The sequence below is a fragment of the Dama dama genome, chromosome 31 (assembly GCF_033118175.1).
Source record: "Dama dama isolate Ldn47 chromosome 31, ASM3311817v1, whole genome shotgun sequence".
Taxonomy (NCBI): domain Eukaryota; kingdom Metazoa; phylum Chordata; class Mammalia; order Artiodactyla; family Cervidae; genus Dama; species Dama dama.
In genome coordinates this window covers 51,904,806-51,927,659 of record NC_083711.1, presented here as the reverse complement: position 1 = coordinate 51,927,659, position 22,854 = coordinate 51,904,806, and the positions used below count along the sequence as shown (strand labels likewise).

Genomic DNA, 22,854 nt, shown 5'->3' with positions numbered 1-22,854 from the left:
AGACAAAGACACAGGAAAGTGTGACCCATGCTCACAAAGAAAGCAGTCAATGGAAACTGTCTAAATGGGTCCCTGCGTTGGATTTAGCAAAGACTTCAAAGATGCCTTTATAAATATGTTAAAAGACTGAAAGAAAAATTATGTTTAAAAAGGTAAAGGAAAATGTTATGACAGTGAATGTCAAACAGGGGATCTAATAGAGAAACAAAAACTGTATTTAAAATAATTCTAGAATTCAAGTATGGGGAAAAAAATTGACTAGATGAACTCAAAAGCAGAACAGAAATGACATAAGCAACGATCTGTTAACTTGAAATATATCAATAGAAATATCCAATATAAAGAAAGGATTGCAAAGAGAGTAAATAAAAATAGAGATATGTGGGATAGCAAAAAGTATACTGATGTGTATATAATGGGATTGCCAGGGAGTGAGAGGAGAAAGAATACAAATATATATATTGAAGAATTTCCAAATTTGATTCAATTTAATTTTAGTAGCATAAACAAAGGGGATTTCTCGGTGGCTCAGACAGACAAGCAAAGGATATTCACAGCTAGATTATCAATAACCAACTGCTGAAAGACAAGAGGAAAATATCAAAGCAGTAAGAGAAAGATGATTCATCACTTAGAGTAAAGCAATAATATGGTTTACCACTGACCACTGACTTGCAATGAAATCACAAAATGCTGAAAGGCAAAAAATAAAATAACATAAAAGTCAACCGAGAATTCTATAACTAGTTAAACTGCCTTTCAAAATGAAGGAAACATGGCAGTGGTTTAACTGCTAAGTCATATTCTGACTCTTGGGACACCATAGACTGTAGCCTGCCAGTCTCTTCTGTCCATAGGATTTTCCAGACAAGAATATTGGAATGGGTTGCCATTTCCTTCCCCAGAGGACCTTCTTGACTGAAGAATTGAGCATAGGTCTCCTGTGTTGCAGGCAGATTCTTTATTGACTGAGCTATGAGGAAAGCATATTCACTGATAAAAAATAAATAAATAAAAGCATTAGGTATTAGAACAGTTATCACCCAGTATCTAGAGGAAATTGGTTCCAGGAGCCTCCATGGATACCAAAATCTGCAGATGCTTGAGTCATATAAAATGATGTAGTACAACGAATGGACTTGCCAGGTAGCTCAGTGGTAAAGAATCTATGCTTGCCAATGCAGTAGACACAAGAGGCACAGGTTAGATCCTTGGGTCAGGAAGATCCCCTGGAGGAGGAAATGGCAACCCACACCAGTATTCTTGCCTGGAAAATTCCATGCACAGAGGATCTGGTGGACTGCAGTCCATGAGGTCACAATGAGTCAGACACAACTGAATGACTGAGTGCATGCATGCACGCATGCACACACACACACATACACACACACACACAGAAAAATGAATACATTTGGACCTTTATACCTGTGGGTTTTGCATCCTAGGATTCAACAAATTGGGGTTTAAGTTTCAATTCACAATTGGCTGAGTCATTGATTGATTACATCCTTGGGTGCAAAACCCAAAGATAATGAGGTAATATGTGTCAAATGGGGAGCAGAGAGGTAGTAGCATTGTTTCTTAGAAGTCTGATAACTGTTTTTTTTAAATCAATTAATTTAAACTTCACTCATGCCTTAATAGCCAGGCTTTAAAATTAAAAGATAATACTGACTTATAAAACTATACAAAAAGATTTTGAATATACAAGCAAAGTTGTGCTTTTTTAAACCATCCCAAAGAAAAAGAAATGCACGAAGGTAAAATGGTTGTCTGAGGAGGCCTTACAAATAGCTGAGAGAAGAAGAGAAGCGGAAACAAAGGAGAAAGACAAAGATATACACAACTGAATGCAGAGTTCCAAAGAATAGCAAGGAGAGATAAGAAAGCCTTCTTAAGTGACCAATGCTAATAAATAGAGGAAAACAATAGAATAGAAAATAATGGATAGGGGAAACAATGGAAACAGTGAGAGACTTCATGTTCTTGGGTTCCAAAATCACTGCAGATGGTGACTGCAGCCATGAAATTAAAAGACACTTGCTCCTTGGAATAAAAGCTATGACAAACACAGTATATTAAAACGTGGAGAGACCACTTTGCCAGCAAAGATTCCTATAGTTAAAGTTATATTTTTCCCAATAGCCACCTACGAATGTGAGAGTTGGAGCATAAAGAAGGCCAAGAACTGAAGAATTGATGTTTTCAAACTGTGATGCTAGAGAAGACTCTTGAGAGTCCCTTGAACAAACCAGTCAATCCAAAGGAAATCAACCCTGAATATTCATTGGAAGGACTGATACTGAAGTTGAGGCTCCAATACTTTGGCCACCTGATGTGAAGAGCCAACTCACTGGAAAAGACCCTGATGCTGGGAAAGATTGAAGGTGGGAGGAGGACGGAATGACAGAGGATGAGAGGTAGGATGGCATCACTGATTCGATAGACATGAGTTTGAGCAAGCACTGGGAGTTGGTGATGGACAGGGAAGCCTGGCGTGCTGCAGTCCATGTGAATGCAAAGAGTCAGACACAATAGCAACTGAACAACAATTATACAAGTTGTACAAAAATTATATACATATTAGGTATTAATTTTTATATAACTTTTCATCATCAATGAAAGCAATTAGTACAAAGAGCTAATTGCCTACTTGATAAATTGGTTTGTGCCAAAATGTAAATCATCTTTATTATTAAGCTCACACAATGTTATTTTTTTCTCATAGCGAGACATTCTCAATAAAGACCATGCATTTTTTAAAAATCCTAATACAGTAATAGTCTGTGATCTGGCAGCTGGTCTTTTGAGCCCACACTGAATAACACTGCATAGAAGTCTATTTACAAAACATAACTTGTATTTTAATAAATGTTAAAATTTATTGTTAGAAAAACAGCATGAAAAATTTATCCATATTTATTGATTTTTATGTATATTTACTTCTTATTTGAGCAATGATAGTCTAATAAAATGGACCAAAACTGGATTTTATTTCTTAAAAAAAGTTAAAAAAAAAAAGGTCATTCTATCCAGGTAAGTGAAATTTAAGGCTGAATTTTCTGTTTTTTAACCTGTGATCAATTTATTTTTATATGTGAGCCCTCCATAAATTATAGGTCCTCTAGGTTCTGATCTTTCACATGTTTTATCAATGAAGGTATGAAAGTAAATACTCTCAAACCATTCTGGGACTAGCTGATATGATTTCTTACTATAATTTGACTATACATTGTTGTTCAGCCACTCAAGTCCAACCCTTTATAGCACATTTTTACTGAATCATAACTATAATTCTAGTCCTAAGCTCTCTCTGGGATTTTAAAGAGGAATAGTGTATGATCTTTGGCCATAAGAGGCTAGCATCAGACTCTAATTACAGAATTTTACAATAGATAATGTGGATATGGTATTGGATAAATATGTAAAAGAAGCAGTGTGACTTTAAGAATTCTATAATTGTGCAGGTGTGACCAGGTGCACACATGAACATATATTAAGTGTGAATAGTAAATATATGTGACACAATTAGAAAATTGAATGGTATATTAACATGCTGATTGTGTTACAGATATACTGACATTTGATAAGTTCAGTAGAGAAGCTTCCAGAAAGTGTTAAGAAATGAAGAATGACAAATTGCATTGGAAACAGAATTCAATATGAAATCTTGGGTGAATTGTGAGAAAAGAAACTGGCCTCACAGTAATGAATAAGAGCTTGTTTATGGAGTAAACACAAAAGTTGCTTTTACATTTTATTAAACAAAAACCTAGCTATTATAAATCTACCCCATTAATTCACCCAGTTCTTACCAAATGCCAATACTTTATTAGATGGTTACTATTATTTCATCATTGATTCCCACTTTTTAAAAATATGCAATAATATAAAAGCAGCATGTGAAAATTGCCGTCCCACTTCCCCAAACTGGACAAGTGAAATTCTATTTTCTTGGGATTCAGAATTCAGATAAAGAAATTATTTAACAAAGAAAGCTCATAATCAGTGTAGAATTAAGGTCTACGGCTGCTATTTGGCTTGGGACGGGTGTTGGGGGTTATGCAAAGTGAACCATGTGTAAGCAGAGTCAAAAGAGTTTGTAGAATAAGAAAAATAAGACATACAGAGGACTCGCATACAGAAATCAGCAGTTTTTAGGGATCTTTGAATCACAGAGACTGAGTTTTCAACTTTTTAAGATGTGTTTGTACATTTCTATTCTGTTTCAACTGATACCTTCTGTGAACTGAAATAGAGCGTATCAAAATTGCCTTTAATACTAAACTGCCAATTGCCTTAATACTTTTAATTTCAAAATATGTTTCAACTGTAAGCCTTCTGTTTCTTTGTATTACTTGCATTTGGGGGCATTTTTACATGTTTCAAACTTTGAAGAAATATGTTGTGTTCCTTAACATTTTCTATTGTTTCTATATTTTAGAAGTGCAAAGTTATTACTCAGTTTCATTTTAATACTAGAAAATTTCACAGAGACTGTGGATCTAGTTTGTTATACAGTCAAAATTTTTATTGCTATGAATAATGAATTGAGGATTTACAGTCACACTGACCTAAAATACCATGAAACCAGACCAACAGTTCCATTATATATGAGATACAGTAAAATATAAAGTTATGCTTAAATATGATATAATATTTAATATTCAAAATTCAGATTGTCCTCAAGCCATAAAAGAAGCTAGGCATGGGTGGGATCTTTCAAGGTTTCAATATTAAAATAAATAAACTGAGACTATGTTTATGAAATATTACATATCTCACCTCTTGAACAACTTGCTTTTTCGAAAGTCAGTATCAAAAGACCAATTCCTGATCTAGGCGAAACTCAGGACATATGCAAAGCAACAGTAAAAAATTTCTTTAATCACCAACTCTAAAGGAGTAATCTAAAAATGAATTAGTCTGATAAAGGGATAAAAGGAATTCTTTATCACCATATAGTTATTTTGAACAGGTATGTTTTATAATCATAAGAAGCAGAAAAGCAATCTTCAGCGGCAAACTCTCATTTTCACCCCAGAGGAACATGGGGCTAGAACACAAAACAGGAATTTTGGCAGGAAGAAGTCTTGTTAAAGCATCTTATGCAATTCCTGTGGACATTATCTCCCTATGACACCCTAGTTCCTTTATTTTGTTATTGTTCTAAGGCACATTATAGAGACAACAAAATAAGCATTTACAAGACTATAGCTGTCTTTTGTGTGGCAGCAAACTACATTATCAAGCAGCCACAGGTGTACACCACATAAAGTGGTAAAATGTGATTTGTAGAGATTTTATGACAAATCTGTCACCATAAGGCTCCATCCCAGGTTGTGCCCTCCATCTGTTCTACAGGTCTTCATTTGGTTGCATCTAAAGGGAAGTAAAATATCTTCATTTTGAACTCTAAAGGAGTAATCTAAAAATGAATATAGTCTGATAAAGGGAAAAAAAAGGAATTCTTCACATTTACTGTACTTAAAATATTAATAAAAGCTGTTACTTATCAAATTAATTTTAATATGCTTCTACTTATGCTATTATAATGTAAAAACTGACTACCATTTCAAATCAAAGCCAGCCTCATTGGCTGAAGCTAAGATTAGCAATATCCTCTCCACTTGATAAATCTGTGAATTTTTGTTTATATCTCTATCCTGCTTCTTCAGTGGAAGCAAAATTGAAAGTAAATTCATCTTCAGATATTTAGGGAGATTATTTCCTATAATATAACGTATTTTCCTGCCATGATCATTACATTGTGAAATTCTAACATTTTTAGATAGATTAAATTTTTGGTTGAATATAATAAATAGAGAATAGATCCATGTACCAAAACAAAATCACAGAGATAGACAATGAATATTAAAAATCTAGTTATTATTCAATGGCAATTTTGTTTTCCTGGCTTTAGATATTGACTACATTTAAGGGTTAGGGTTGTTATTTCAACCTCTTCTATTCACTGAAAATGGAGTCATATAACCAGTGATGTCTTCCTCCTTTATCTCCCATTCCAAATTGTATTTATAGTGCAATATTTCTTTTTCCTCAGTTTACCCATAAAAACCTTACCATGCTGTTAAATTTTATTTTTTAAAAGCATATGAATTAGTTTCATACTCTGATGCTCATCCATTCACATGTATTATATGTATGGGAGTTATCTGATGAAATTCACCTGGATTTGGAGAGATGGTGGTTATAGATAAAGGGCATGCCAGTACTTTAAGCCTGGATTTGGATACTGACTTGAGAATTTTAATAGCCAAAGTCTTGATTTGCATAAGAAGATAAACATAGCTAACACTTTTAAAAATACAATTTTTCCCTAGAGAAATAAAAAGACTCAATTTATCTTACTTTAAAAATTAAAAATGCAATTCTTAATAAACACTATTACTGTCCAAGTTTTTAAATGTTAAAGACAGTAATTGGATTGGAATAATAGAAATAGAAAGAAGGAAGGCAAAAGAAATGTCAGTAGAAATAAAAAATACAGGTACAACAAGAAGTACAGTTATATATCAATTCAGAAGACAGAAATTATATCAATAATGTGAACAGGGGGAATTTAATATTAAGAATTGCTGACTAATATAAAGAGATTACTAAATAGGATAAATAAAACTTTCAGAAGCACAGAAACAGCAGATATATAAATTTGTTCCTAGCTCTATGGCTGAGGGAAAGTAAATAAGAAAGGAACTTAAAAACTTACGTTATGGACTTTCCTGGTGGTCTGATGGTTAAAAATTCACCTTGCAATGGAGGGGATCCAGGTTCAATCCCTGGCAGGGAACTAAGATCCATGGCGTGGAACAACTAAGCCCATACAACCCAGCTAGAGAGAGACCCTGAGCATTGCAACAAAGATCCCAGGTGCCACAACTAAGACCCAAGGCAGCCAAATAAGTAAATATTAAAATAAAGTAAAAGAAAACTTATGATAGAGACAGACTCAAGGCCGGGGTGAAGTGTGGGAAAGGGACACAGACTCTAATGGCAAGTAAACTAGCTGACAGGTGTGGGCAACCCTGCAGGTGGTGAGGAAACTCGTGCAACTGTGTGAGCTGCAGCTGGTCCACGGCAGCATCCTGCTGGGTGCAGAGAAACCCATCAGGGTGTTTGGTCTTCAGATGGTTCACAGGGGTCTCTGAGGTTGACACTACCAGGCCATTTCACCGACATCCTTACATTAACATTCCAGTCCTCTGCCTGCCAGGTGGAAAACAGCTCAACCCCTTCATCCTGCTTTAGCTTTTCAATTTCCCTCTAGTGCCCTTTCTTGAAAAAACTGAATATAAAAATCATGTGTCAAAAGATTAATGTCCAGGTCTAGTAATAACCATGCATATGAAGAAAAGATTAATCTGAAGCCTGGCAGTCAATAAATTGATAACACTTGCATTCTATGCTGAATTCTATACACTTTCATATAAAAGTTTGAACTTCCATAAAGCAACAAAAGCAACTTCATGTTTCTACCTAACAACATACAGTTATTCCTTATACAAAGAATGAAATTCTCACCCCTCCCAAAGTAAAAGGACACAAAATCCTAATTGTCATTGGATCCCATCACTGACTTATATTAGTTACTACTCCAATCCAGTCATCATTTCACTGAATATTTGTTACCTAAGAAAAAATGAGTTAAAGTTGCAATAATATTTGTATTTAACAATATGAGCAAAGAATAAGATGAATATAGGTAATGCATGTAGGGAAACAAATATGTATAGATAATAAGTAAAATATATATATATTATATGTATTAGGATTATGAGGCTATCTTTGATATCTGAAAATTATTTCTTGTTACTTAGTCCATATTGTATTTGCTTTCAGCTAGAACGTCACTTAACTGGTGTTCTTTACCAGCTCTGACAACTCAAAACCTTCATTTTTGCAGGGTTTGGGTTCTCCTTTCTTTGGATTCTCTAGTTTTCCTTTCACCTTTACTATTATATGTAGAAGTCTTAAAAGTCCTCTGTGTTCCTACAGTGTAGAAGCAAAACCTTTATCTGTTGGTAATGAGTAGTAACCACCTCACCATTTAGAGTAACATTTTTCTATTTGTTCAATCATTATGGAACCAACATTGTGGGTGGCAAGTTTGTTTCCCAGTTCAATAGTATCAGTGCTGCCCTCTCATAAAGGACGCATTCCCCACTTGAGACTTAAGTCTGTGTTACACGAGGAGCTTGAAGCTGCCAGACAAAAAGTGAAGAGTTATCGAGTATAGGAATAATAGTGAGAGAAGACCATCCCTTGACTCCTCCTTGATTTCCTGATTCCTGTATTCTGAATTAGATGGTCTCTAATTCACAGCATAAGACACATCCTGTTAGGGACATCCCCATTCTTTTAATATATTGCCTCCTAACTAATGTCATGCTCGAGTCTTCAGTAAGTCATTCACCAGACCAGTCACTATGCGGTAACGAGTTACTTGGTAAGCCCATTAATTCCGTGGGCATGTTCTAAAATCCTCACGATAAACTTGAGTGTAGGAAACAACTGAGGGCAGTGCTTTTCTTGAACAAGTACTCTGAACCTCTAGACCTCTTGAAACCTCATTTTTAAGAACAATGGTTTTCAACAAAAACTAGATAGTCATTCTAGATCCTTTTTACTTTTTAAAAAGCATTTGAAATTTACAGCCTTCAAAAACCTCTTATTCTCCTGATTTGGGGTCTATACTAGTAAGATGTCCATAGTCTTTAGCATAATTTGTAGTGTAAATGGTTCCGACACTTAACTTTATAAGCTCCACTTCCTGATGTTGCATCTTCAAAAGAAATAAAAATGGAAATTATCATGTGATGGGTCTCATGCTAAGTCATTTCTGATTGGCACAAGAAGTATGATTCAGTTGGTGTAACCAACATATTACCAGTTCCTTGAAAGACACTTGACAGATAAAGTTACTCAATTACATTCGAAGAGGGCATTCCAACCCAGTAACTGAAAATACATGTCCATCATTTATAATCTAAATCCTACCATATATAATAATTTCAGTTCTTCCATGACTTATAGGTGAATAGGAAGAATAGTGTGGTGTTATACACGTAGTGTTATTATATCGCACATACACATTCTGCATTATACTCTTTTTAGTTCATTTCTACTAGAAAATATAATTTTTTGTAGGGATTCATGAAGTCCGAGCTACTCAAAAGTGATATTTTGATTATATCTTTTACAGATTACTTCTACAATAGGGATGCCATTAAAACTTAATTATTTTGTCTATTCCCTCAGTAACTTGTCTAAATCTAGTTATTCTAATCAGAAATGACAGTTGTCCACAGTAGCACTGCAAGCAGCATTTTTGTTGTTGTTCAGCTGTTACGTCCAACTCTTTGTGAGTCCATGGACTTCACTCCAGCCTCCCCTCACCTTCACTGTCTCCTGAAGCTTGTTCAAATTCATCTCCAATGAGTCAATGATGTTATTGACATATAATCATCTCATTCTCTGCTGCCATCTTCTCCTTTTGCCTTCAACCCTTCCCAGCATCAGGATCTTTTCCAATGAGTCAGCTCTTTGCATCAGGTGGCCAAAGGATTGCAGCTTCAGCTTCAGCATCAATCCTTCCAATGAATATTCATGACTGATTTCCTCTAGGATTGATTGGTTTGATCTCTTTGCAGTTCAAGGGACTCTCAAGAGTCTTCTCTAGTACCACGATTTGAAAGCATCAATTTTTTGATGCTCAGCTTTCTTTATGGTCTTTCACATCCATACATGACTACTGGAAAAACTGTAGCTTTTACTATATAGAGTCTGTCAGTAAAGTGATATTTCTGCTTTTTATGCCGCATGATAAAATACATTCTTGTCCAGGATAGTGAACCAATTTTACATTGGTTTTATATCCAAATTGGTCTTTGATTTTTGCCTCACTAGATGTTCAAAATATGTATGCAACATTATGCCATATTTTGCTACTGTTACACTGTTTATTTATGATGTAGGTAATTTGATTTCTTTTGCCACAAAGATACCAATTCTGTCTCAATCAGGTGATTTCTGGGTTCCCCGGCAGGGTTGCTGTACTGATGAATGAATATAGATCTGATTTCTTTATGAGTCATTTATACTTTGGATTGAACTTGCGTTAGTGAACAATTTCATAAATGTTTGCCATAGCACGGTTAAGGCAAGGGGAAACTTTATGGGAATGTTAGGGCTGAAGATCACTCAGTAGCATCTTCATCTTTAAGAGGATGATGTTGACCAGTTATAGATGTCTTAAGAGCAACAAGCAGCATTTAGAAGAGTTTTTCCAGATAGAGCACATCCAGGGAAAGAGAGTTGTAAGATATTTTAAGTAGATATTAAGGGAGAATGAAACTTCAAGATTTAGATTTAAGTGGCTTGGTAGAGTATGCTTTTGAGCAATTGTCAGAAGGGAAAGCCTACCCACTCCAGTATTCTTGCCTGGAGAATTCCATGGACTGTATAGTCCATGGGGTAACAAAGAGTCGGACACAACTGAGTGATTTTCACTTTCACTTTTCAAGCATTTATACCTGCATCAAAGAAAAGTGCATGTACATGTGCTCAGTCACTTCAGTTGTCTGACTCTTTGCAACCCTATGGACCATGATATGCCTAGCTCCTCTGATCATGGGATTCTCCAGGCAAGAATACTGGAGTGGGTTGCCATGCACTCCTCCAGGGGATCTTCGTGACCCAGGATAGAGCTGTGTCTCTTACCTCTCCTGCATTGGCAGGCAGGTTTTACCACTAGCCCCACCTGGGAAACCCATCAGAGAAAAATGAAAAAGAAAAAAAAGTTCAATGATTAAAAAGAAAGGTGTGTGTCTGAGTGCATGCTCAGTCATGTCTGACTCTTCACAACTCCATGGACTGTAGCCCGCCAGACTCCTCTGTCCTTGGAATTTTCCAGGCAAGAATACTAGAGTGGGTTGCTATTTCCTACTCCAGGGGATCTTGGTAACCCTAAAAGACACATCCTAAAGCTCACACAGCATTACCGTTGTGAATATCTGGGACAAACTGAACTTAAATATTTCTATGTGACTTGTTAGTCAGTCTACTATTCATGGAATATACACTGTGATTTCCTTACACTGTAGCAAATTCATGTGGCCTACTTACTACTTTATTCAATTATTTTACTTACCTATTTCAGAAAATGAGCAACAGAAGAAACACATGAGAATATCTGTTTTTAAATGTAGGTGTATTAATTATTGCCCAAACAAATAAATATATGTCTTCATATCAAACTAACTCAAGAATGAGAGGCTTAATCCTGCACTTAAGCATTAGGTATGAGTGGCTGACCAAGGTGGGGCTCAGTTTTGCAGCTCAGTTGATTTTGACTATGTTTCTTATGATCCTGAGAGTCAAATGAGGGCCATCTACTTCAGAAGGGCAGTTCTGTTTCACGCTGAGGATCTATGGGTTCTGATCTGCTTCCCATGTCTCTGTCCTCCTTGGATCAGCAGACCAGCCAGGACATGTCCTTGTATGCACTTGTAAGAGTACAGAGGAACACACAGAACCGTGTGAGGCTTCTGAACACTTAGATCCAGATATGGCACATTGTCAGCGATCACTACATACAGGCTTTTAGTCAAAGCGATCCACGCACGGCCACGCCTAATAAGTCAAGAGGCCAAGAAAGGTACCACACCTATGCTAAGATATGCCAAAGGTAAAATCATAATTCAGTTGATCTCAGTAGCCAATGTCAGAAAGGAAGAATTAGTGGTAGGTACAGTGATATTTATCCCCAGAAAATGAATCAAGATTTTTCTCAATGATTTAAAAATATGATCAACAGCTAAATAGCCTTTAAAAAAAGGATCCCAAATAGGTAACATATTTTTCTTTCAGTGGTGAGCAGATTTAATCAAAAGTCCAAGTATGAGTTAAAATATTTTAATAACTCACAAATTTTGTCCTTCCTCTGCTTCAAAGACTCTTCTTTAGAAAGATAACTAATAATAAGACATAAAATGTATAAAGTTTTCTCCTACTGTATTTCGGTCATGATTCTCGGAACTCAGCAAAATGAATTCACCCTTAATGGGTGGAGTGTTTGTATTGCCAACAGCACTGAACTTAGTACTTAGTCATGTTACTGTCAGCTTCAAAGTACAGAATTTTCAGTGAGGCAGATCACCACTTCTCTATCTCCTCTTTCACTCTCATATAACCACTAGTAGTATATTACTAGTGATTAATGTTACCTCATAGGTTTTTTTTAATATGTGTCTGAAATCATAATAAACCTTTATAACATATCATTCTTTCTCTATTTATAAATTCTCTTTCAGACCTGGGTTCAACACTTACATTGAAAAAAAACTATAGACTTTAAGAATGTGTTAATCAAGAGGAAAACAAAAACTAAGTGATACTTACAGTGAGAATATTCTACTGCAATGTTTGAAAATAGGCTTTATACAACTTTTTTTAATGGAAACAGCCTACAATATCACTGTAGGTAAAGAATGTTCATTTATTCACAATGGCAGGTTTATCCTCAAGCTAACATGACATTAATCTGCCTCTTATTTTCCTAAGTTTACGAAAACCTATTACCTTTTTGAGAACTCATCATTCATTGCTAAGTATGTAAGTTATTTCCAATCACCTTATTAAATAAAGCTAATGTCACTAAGCAAATTGTGGATCAACTAAGCAGAGACAGGCAAGAAAATCCTCCACAGAAAACATTCATCTCTTTACTCCCATGGGGAGGCACAGACGTTGGTAATGCCAGCATTGCTTGTTGGTCTTATTTTACACAAACAGTCATCTGTAAGACCATATTTTGTCATTAAGTCTGGCACAGAAATTCAACTTCAGCTTGAGTTGAGAAAACAAGCATTTGAATGGGCTTTCTTTACTCCTTCACTATAGTTATGTTGCCCTAGGCAGGAGCCAAGGTTATAAGAAGATGGATAGAAGAAACAAGAGAAAAGAGAGGAGAAATGCAACAAACATGTGACAGAACAGCACCTGGAGAAAGAGAGGTAGAATTAATATTGATAAGATGATTGATAGTCTGTTTTTCTTTCTTAATTATCTGTGTCAAATTTGTCCTGGTCTAAGTTATGAGAAGAGAAGTGAAATTAATTCAGGTCTTTATCTCCTGTCCTAGCTGTAGCAAAGATCCCTCCAGGCCTTGTCTAGTACCTCCTGCTTCTAGGTATATCCATATTTTATGCTGTGCATTTAGGTTATGTATACAGGAAGCCTATGAGATTAGATATGAGAGAACAGATAAAAAGATTTATATATCAGGATATTATTTCACAAAACTATATGCTGCCCACACATTTAGTGCTAGCTTAATTCATTCATTACAACCCCATCTTCTTCTACCAAAATTTTAGGAGTGGCAAACTCAATGTCATGTCTATATTTCATGCCATCAGAAAACACATGTACTATAAATTTGGAAACATATCTATTAGAAGAATCTGTAGCAATGTTACAGAAAACAGAAGAAAATGTGAATATGTGAGTCAAAACAGCAGATAATGATAGTAAGAGTTGCACATGGTTTTGATTTTTATCTTTATGATCCATTCACAAAAACACATACAGCAGGAAAAGTGAAAGGATGTGAAAAAGAGTCAATGAATTCAAAACAAAATCTGCATCTATAACCTATTAACAGTCAAGATTATATTTGTCATTTCCATCACCACCTGGATTTAAATTTTTTAATGGCTGGTTGATATTTTATGACTCGTTTATGTTTCCATGAGTAGGACTATTCATTTTCAACAAAGTTCTGATGCTAGAACTCATAGAATGGGTCTGGTCTCTAGCTTTTGTGTGTGATGATGAAGTAATCTGAATAAACATCATTCACAGGTCACAAAGTGAACATTATCAACCAATGGATTTTGTTCTGTTATGTTCATGACCGAACTGCAACCTTCAGCTTTCGATTTCATGTCACATCTGGTTAAGGGTCTAATGCATTCAATTTTTAATTTACTTTCTGTGATAATTTGTCACACTTATTCTTCTCTATTTTTGTAGGTTCTTTAAGAAGAAATATAATTAATTTCATTAAGAAATCAAGTGTCCTAGTGCCAATCACAAATCTATAAGCATCACAGTCTCATCCCTGGGTCATGTTCCAAACTCTTGTGATTCTAATCATATATGTCACATTCTTCAAGTTGTGTTGTGTCCACATTGAAATTTCATATCACCTAGGTTGCCTGTGTTGTTTCAAAGTTCATGGAATAATGTATAGCTGAATTTAGTTATTTGATCCATTTACATTTATATTTGTTTTACTGTAAGGTCTTTGAGATTACATAAGAAAACATCATTTCAAGAAAATGTGCCAAAGTATATACTTATATATGTATCTGTTATCACATGATGACCATTTTAATTGTAATACTGATGCAAATTCCATTAATTGTAATGAGTTAAAATTAAACTTGTAGCTCATGGCTAATGTGTAAAGAGTGCAAATACAAGTATTTTTTAAAAATACGTTAAAATCCAACTATCACATCAATGGTTATGATTACTTCACAATTAAATGACAAGGCTAAAGAATAAGCTACATGAAGAAGAAAGAATATTACTTGTGAAAAAATACATCAGTTTCTTTAAAATTACTGAAAGAAACAGAAGTTCCTCATGAGCTGTCAGTCTGCAGATAGTTTAATTGAAAGAATATATATATATATATATATATATATATATATATATTCTTATTTGACTCATCTTGCTTTTGGACTTTCTACTAAAGCTAAAGTATACATTAGTTGGTTCCAAGTAGATAGTTTTACATATTGTTGATTGCTTATACATGAGGAGATTTACTTCCACATCTTTATCTTCATGTCTATCAATAATGAATTGGTTCATGTTTCCAAGATGTTCACTGATTATACTATAGTCAGTCCATTTCACACTGACAGCAATACTATTCAAATTATCACTGTCACTTCATGCAGTGTTCTATAGATGTGCTGACCTGAAAAGGGGCCTGTGAAAAGATGTAGAGTGGCAAGAAATGAAAGGTCATAAGCAATATGGTAATATAAGCTTTGCTCTAGATTTTCTTTTCAGTTTACCTTCTGTTGCTCAAGTCCCATAACGTGTAAATATTTAGAAAGAATCATGAGGCAACAAAACTGCTATTACTTGTGGGGAAAGATTTCCCCAAGTCATAACAGTAGTTTGAATATTGGCACAACATCTTACCATGACTGCAGCATTGCCATCACATCACTGTGATAATTTTATTCTATCATTGAATGCTCAATAAAGAACAGAAATGGTATGGACCTAACAGAAGCAGAAGATATTAAGAAGAGGTGGCAAGAATACACAGAAGAACTGTACAAAAAAGATCTTCATGAGCCAGATAATTACGATGGTGTGATCACTCACCTAGACCAAGACATTTTGGAATGTGAAGTCAAGTGGGGCTTAGGAAGCATCACTATGAACAAAGCTACTGGAGGTGATGGATTCCAGTTGAGCTACTTCAAATCCTGAAAGATGATGCTGTGAAAGTGCTTCACTCAATATGCCAACAAATTTGGAAAATTCAGCAGTGGTCACAGGGCTGGAAAAGCTCAGTTTTCATTCCAATCCCAAAGAAAGGTAATCCCAAAGAATGCTCAAACTACTGCACAATTGCACTCATCTCACACGCTAGTAAAGTAATGCTTAAATTTCTCCAAACCAGGCTTCAGCAATACATGAACTGTGAACTTCCAGATGTTCAAGCCGGTTTTAGAAAAGGCAGAGGAACCAGAGATCAAATTGCCAACATCTGCTGGATCATCAAAAAAGCAAGAGAATTTCAGAAAAACATCTATTTATGCTTTATTGACTATGCCAAAGCCTTTGACTGTGTGGATCACAATAAACTGTGGAAAATTCTGAAAGAGATGGGCATACCAGATCACCTGACCTGCCCCTTGAGAAAGCTATGTGCAGGTCGGGAAGCAACAGGTAGAACTGGACATGGAACAACAGACTGGTTCCAAATAGGGAAAGAAGTATGTCAAGGCTGTATACTGTCACCCTGCTTATTTAACTTATATGCAGAGTACATCATGAGAAATGCTGGGCTGGATGAAGCACAAGCTGGAATCAAGATTGCTGGAAGAAATATCAATAACCTCAGATATGCAGATGACACCACCATCATGGCAGAAAGTGAAGAAGAGCTAAAGAGCCTCTTGATGAAAGTGAAGAGGAGAGAGAAAAAGTTAGCTTAAAGCTCAATATTCAGAATCTAAGATCATGGCATCTGGCCCCATCACTTCATGGCAAATAGATGGGGAAACAGTGGAAACAGTGGCTGACTTAATTTTTGTGGGCTCCAAAATCACTGCAGATGGTGATTGCAACAATGAAATTAAAAGATGCTTGCTCCTTGGAAGGAAAGTTATGACCAACCTACACAGCATATTAAAAAGCAGAGACATTACTTTACCAACAAAGGTCCATCTAGTCAAGGCTATGGTTTTTCCAGTGGTTATGCATGGATGTGAGAGTTGGACTATAAAGAAAGCTGAGCGCCCAAGAATTGATGCTTTTGAACTGTGGTGTTGGCGAAGACTCTTGAGAGTCCCTTGGACTGCAAGGAGATCCAACCAGTCCATTCTAAAGGAGATCAGTCCTGGGTGTTCATTGGAAGGACTGATGCTGAAGCTGAAACTCCAATACTTTGGCCACCTCATGCAAAGAGCTGACTCATTGGAAAAGACCCTGATGCTGAGAAAGATTGAGGGCAGGGCGAGAAGGGCACTCAGAGGATGAGATGGTTGGATGGCATCACCGACTTGATGGACACGGGTTTGGCTGGACTCATGCAGTTCGTGATGGACAGGGGGGCCTGGCGTGCTGCAATTCATGGGGTCACAAGGAGTTGGACACGACTGAGTGACTGAACTGAACTGAATCATTGAATATATTTCTTTAGTTTTATCTCTAAATAATCCCACCCTAAGAGCTCAGATCTTTAAATTTCATCTCCTCAATCTGAGTAAGTTTCAGTGAAAGTCACTCAGTCGTGTCTGACTCTTTGCGACCCCATAGACAGCAGCCCACCAGGCTCCCCCGTCCCTGGGATTCTCCAGGCAAGAACACTGGAGTGGGTTGCCATTTCCTTCTCCAATGCATGAAAGTGAAAAATGAAAGTGAAGTCGCTCAGTTGTGTTTGACGCTTAGCGACATCATGGACTGCAGCCCACCAGGCTCCTCCGTCCAGGGGATTTTCCAGGCAAGAGTACTAGGGTTGGGGAGGGCGCCGGGCCGTATGTGGACCTGGACGAGGTGAGGCGGGCCCCGCCAGGCCGGGCGGGAGCGGCTCCACGGCCGGCTCTCGGGCGCGCTTCGGGGCCGGGCCGAGAGAAGGCAGCGGCCGGCAGGGCCCAGCGCTCGCCCTTCCTGCTTTAGCGCTGGGCCCCTGGGAAGCCTATGGGCGGCGGCCGGGGCTGAGGAGGCAGCACTGGGCTCCTGATGGACTTGGCAGCCAATGAAAAGGCAGTTCACGCAGACTTTTTCAATGATTTTGAAGATCTCTTTGACGATGATGATATCCAGTGAGGTGTGGCCAGCGGTGCATTTGGTGAAGCTTCGCCACGTGGTGGTGTGGTGGGTCTCCTTAAAGGACAGTTTCAGGTGGTTCCAGAGAACTTGTGGGAATCGCTAGAATTTAGGAGATGATTAGCCAAGAAAGAGAAGAAGGTTTTAACCATCTGGAGGAGGCCTGTTAAACTCTGAATGTGGCCAGCTTTTGTCCTTAACTTCAGTTAAAATAAAGTGATGTTATTACTTGCAAAAAAAAAAAAAAAAAGAGTACTAGGGTTGGGTGCCATTGCCTTCTCCGATGGACTATATAGTTCATGGACTTTTCCAGGCCAGAATACTGGAGTGCATAGCCATTCCCTTCTCCAGGGGTTCTTCCCAACCCAGGGAGCGAACCCAGGTCTCCTGCACTGCAGGTAGATTCTTTACCATCTGAGCCACCAGGGACGCCCAGTCTGAGCAGAGAAGGAGCTAACTTTCTATGTTGAGAACACTGTTTTAAGCCTGTTGCAGCTGAGTGTAAATATTTATGACCCAATTCAACAATAACAAAAATAAGGGAATGATTATATTTAATATAAATTATTTCAATAACAAAATCTCTACTAGTCATATTTTCAAATTTGTGATGATTCAATTATAACACTCATAATGATTCAGTCATCATAAAACTACTAACAAATAAGAAAGATAAGTAAATAACATAAACAAACAAATGAACTAACAAGCGTGATTCAGATTACGAAGATGGTTAGATAAGCATTTTGAGTTAGAAACTATTATTTCTTATAACTTTGTTTAAACACAACAAATAGTATAATTGTAAAATTTAAAATAAATACTAAGAAGTATTTACCCAAAACATAGAGGAATAAAATAAATACAATTTTATCAACTGAGATTAAATTGCAGGTAATTTCAATAAAATTTTGTAAGTGATCAGATTTTGTATGTATGATTTTGTAAGATAGCAACATCTTAAGGGTATTGATTAGTTTATTAATTAATTAGTTTATCATTTATTAATTAGTTTCAGAAAAGGTGGAGAACCCTCCTCTGTCTCTCTCTCTGTCTTTCTACATATATGTATTTATATATTTCCCTGGAGGAGAAAATGTCAACCTGCTTCAGCATTCTTGCTGGGTAATCCCATGGACAGAAGAGCCTGGTGGGCTATAGTCCCATGAGGTTGTAAAGAGTCAGACAGGAATGAGCACAAACACACAACTTATATATAAGCAGCAGCATGTGAAAAGTAGGTACACTGTCAAATAAGAAAGATATAAATTATTTATAAAAATTAACTACATATTTCACCTTTCTCTACATGAAACACCATGCCTAAAATCAAGTTAACAAAAAATCATGGCTTATAATAAGTGGAATTAGATACATTTCTCCAAGAAAGACATAGATTTTTCAGTTTATGTTAAAAATATCAAGCTTACAAAAGAAGTGTCAATAACAAATAGCAAAATTGATTGAAAATACATTACAAAGATGCTGTAGAAAGAAAGCATGAAGATATTAATGAAATTTGGAAAAATATGAGATAAGTTAACAAAATGAGGAAGAGGAAATATTCTGTATTCATAAAAGTTATAAGCCGCCAACAAAATATAACACTGATGAGTTTTACATACTGAGAAAAATTAAGCAAAATTGAGAGAATTAACAAACTTCAATTATTTTTAGGACATACTATTTCTTATTTCTTTACAGTGCTCATTATATTATCTATATAAAATTAAATAAAGCTACAAGATATTTGTAGAATACAATAAGTGATAAGTGCATCTTTTTATTAAAAAAACTGAGTTATTTGATCTTCATGTCTCTCTGAAACATTTACTTACAAAATCTATGGATTTGTATACAGGAAGAGAGATACTAAAAATTTCTAAAAATTAGAAACTGGTAAAGGGAATATTTTCTGAACATTTTGCAATTAAATTAGTAGTTAAAAATTAAGAAATGAGCAGTGTTGTGTTCTGCTTTTTGTTTTTCTTTTAATGATGACTTTTTTTGAATCACATATATGAAAACAACTTGAGCCAGAAAAGAAAATAGAAACTGAAATGATAGACTATTATGAAATAAAAACAGAAAATATTATAGCCCAAACTTTTCAGAAGTCAAATGACACTCATAGATAACTTTTTGTAATAACCATAATTATAATTGAGAAAAGAACATTATTTTAAAATTAAGATAATTATTTATCAAATTTAAAAACACACAAAATAAATGTAAGAAAAAGGATAAAGTTAACAATCATCAATTGAAGAATTAATACAACTGAAGGACAAAAATCTCCTTAACAACAACAACAACAAAAATCTATATAGGAATATTAATATAGATATGATTTTGCAAGACTGATCAAGAGAAACTGAAAATACAATTAATACTAGCAACAACACTCCAGACTGAAGGGAATATACAAATATTAAGACCTTTCTTGGTAGAAAATAGTAAGAATTATGAAAATGGACAATTAAAAAAATGTAGATAATGAAAATAATAGAAAGTTTTTAAAACGTAAAAATCAGGCAAAGTTTTAGTCTTCATCAATTACATTCCATAGTTTTTTATACTCAAATTACAAATTGAGCAATATTTCTTAGAAATTATTTAATATAGGTTAGAAAACTTCAATTAAAATAAGAAAAAATAGCAACTTTTAAATTGAATAATAATTTTTTCTAGTTCTTGCTCTTGGAGAGTGACTGTTTTATTCTTTTAATAAACAGGCATGCATACTATAAAATATCAACATGTAAAGCAATAAGTAGAACTTTTATTTTTTTACATTTCATTCAAGTGCCATGGTTTAGGTTTTAAATTCAGCCTGTTGAACTTCACAAAGTAGCGAGAGTATTATAGATTTATTAAAGGTCTAATCTTCAAATTCATTTTTAAAATATTATGCAAATTAAGTAAAGTGCAGTAGAAAAACAAAGTGGGAAACACGACTGGTGGCTCAGACCGCAAAGAATCTGCCTGCAATGTGGGAGACTTGGGTTTTATCCCTGGATTGGGAAGGTTCGGAACCCATTTTAGTATTCTTCCTGGAAAATCCCCATGAACAGAGGAGCCTGATGGTCACCTCTGGAGTTGCAAAGAGTCAGACATGATGAAGCACAGCAGAATCTTCAGATTCATTTTAAAAATGTTATCCAAATAAAGCAAAACAAAGGGAAATATGGGAAATATGACAACTTATATTGGTTGTTGTTGTTGTCACTCAGTCGTGTCCAACTCTTTGCAAAACCATGGACCGCAGCACGCCTGGCCTCCCTATCCCTCACCATCTCCTGGAGCCCACCCATGTCCATTGGGTCAGTCATGTCATCCAACCATCTCATCCTCTGTCATCCCCTTCTCCTGCCTTCAATCTTTCTCAGCATCAGGGTCTTTTCTAATGACTCAGCTCTTTGTATCAGGTGGCCAAAGTATTGGAGCCTTGGCATCAGTCCTTCCAATGAATATTCAAGATTGATTTCCTTTAGGATGGAGTGGTTTGATCTTCTGGCTGTCCAAGGCAATCTCAAGAGACTTCTCCAACATCACACCTCAAAAGCATCAATTCTTTAGCATTCAGCCTTTTTTATGGTCCAACTCTCACACTGATACATGACTACTGGAAAAACCATAGCTTGGACAAGACAGATCTTTTTTGGCAAAGTAACATCTGTGCTTTTTTACATATTTTACTTTCATATATATTTTTACATATTTCACTTTCATTTATATTGGTAGCTCGGCGATAAAGAATATACCTGCAATGCAGGAGATGTAGGTGATGCAAGTTTGAAGCCTGGATTGGGAAGATTCCCTGGAGCAGGGCATGGCAACCCACTCCAGTACTCTTGCCTGGAAAATCCTATGGAAAGAGGAACCTGGACAGCTACAGGCCATAGGGTTGCAAAGAGTAGGACCCAACTGGAGCAACTGACCATGCATGCATGCTCATAGTCCACAAAATGCATTACATGATTTTGTATATGTGACCAAATGCATTTTCTATATCCACTATTTCCTCTATTTTAATGGATAATTTGAACCTTTAGATATTGGGGAAATATTCATGTATATGTAGAAAAGTGAAATATTGCCTTGCAGTGTTAGAGAAAAGACAATTTTGTTATGGCAAATTGAGCTTCATTTTAAGAAAGAATAAAATCTCTCTGTAGAAGAACATGCAGAATTAATGGAGATCAATTTAACAATGAAAAAAAAAGGAAAACTATTGCCAAGGATCCTCTCTGAATTTTGTATTTTTACCTCTCACTATGAAAAAGGCAAGTAAGACGGGAGAAAAGTGCAAATGATGTTGGCTGCTTTGCATTCCACAAGATGCCTCTCTAATTGCATATGAAGAGTAGAAGTGTTAGTCCCTCAGTCCTATCAAACACTTTGCATTCCATGGACTGTAGCCCCCCCAGGCTCTGCTGTCCATGGAGGTCTCCAGGCGAGAATACTGGAGTGGGCAGCCATCCCCAACTCAGGGTTTGAACCAGGGTCTCCAGCCTTGCAGACAGATTCTTTACCATCTGAGCCACCAGGGAAGCCCAACTGATTAGTATATATGCTTTAATTTGTGAGGAGAAACAATATATTTAGTGGGAAAAGGATAATGAGCTGAGTGTAAAAAGATTTGAAGCATAAGTCTGGTTAGGCAACTATCTAGCTTTGAAATATGAATTATTTATCTAATCCATCAGTTCCCTCTGCCAGAAGCTAGAGGATCAGTGTAAAATTACTTTTAGGATCCCTGTTAACTCAAAGTCTTTAAAGCACAGTTACTTTGGCAAGTTATGATAACAATTTTTCCCATTTTTCTTTTAATCATTGTTTCATTACTTTTCATTTTAAATATTTTTGATTATCTGATATGTATGTAACTTATTTTGGTGTATTTAAATTTAATATAAAATTTAATTTAATATAAAATAATATAATGTAAATAGGAATTAGAGAGCCTCTTTATGAGGGTGAAAGAGGAGAGTGAAAAAGCTGGCTTAAAATTCAACATTAAAACAATACTAAGAACACAGCATCTGGTCCCATCACTTCATGGCAAATAAAAGGGGGAAAAAGTGGAAGCAGTGACAGATTTTCTTTTCTTGGGTTCCAAAATCACTGTTGACAGTGACTGCAGCCATGAACTTAAAAAGACACTTGCTCCTTGGAAGGAAAGCGATGACAAACCTACACAGCATATTCAAAAGCAGCAACATCACTTTGGTGACAAAGGCCTGTATA

At 35.9% G+C, this 22,854-nt stretch overlaps 1 long non-coding RNA gene across 1 annotated transcript; it reads left to right on the top strand.

Moving 5' to 3' along the window:
- The first annotated feature begins 17,298 nt into the window (after positions 1 to 17,298).
- LOC133050053 (uncharacterized) lies at positions 17,299 to 17,832 on the top strand. Its single transcript, XR_009691525.1, has 2 exons — positions 17,299 to 17,331; positions 17,498 to 17,832. It is a non-coding gene; the product is annotated as an uncharacterized LOC133050053 (long non-coding RNA).
- Positions 17,833 to 22,854: the final 5,022 nt, after the last annotated feature.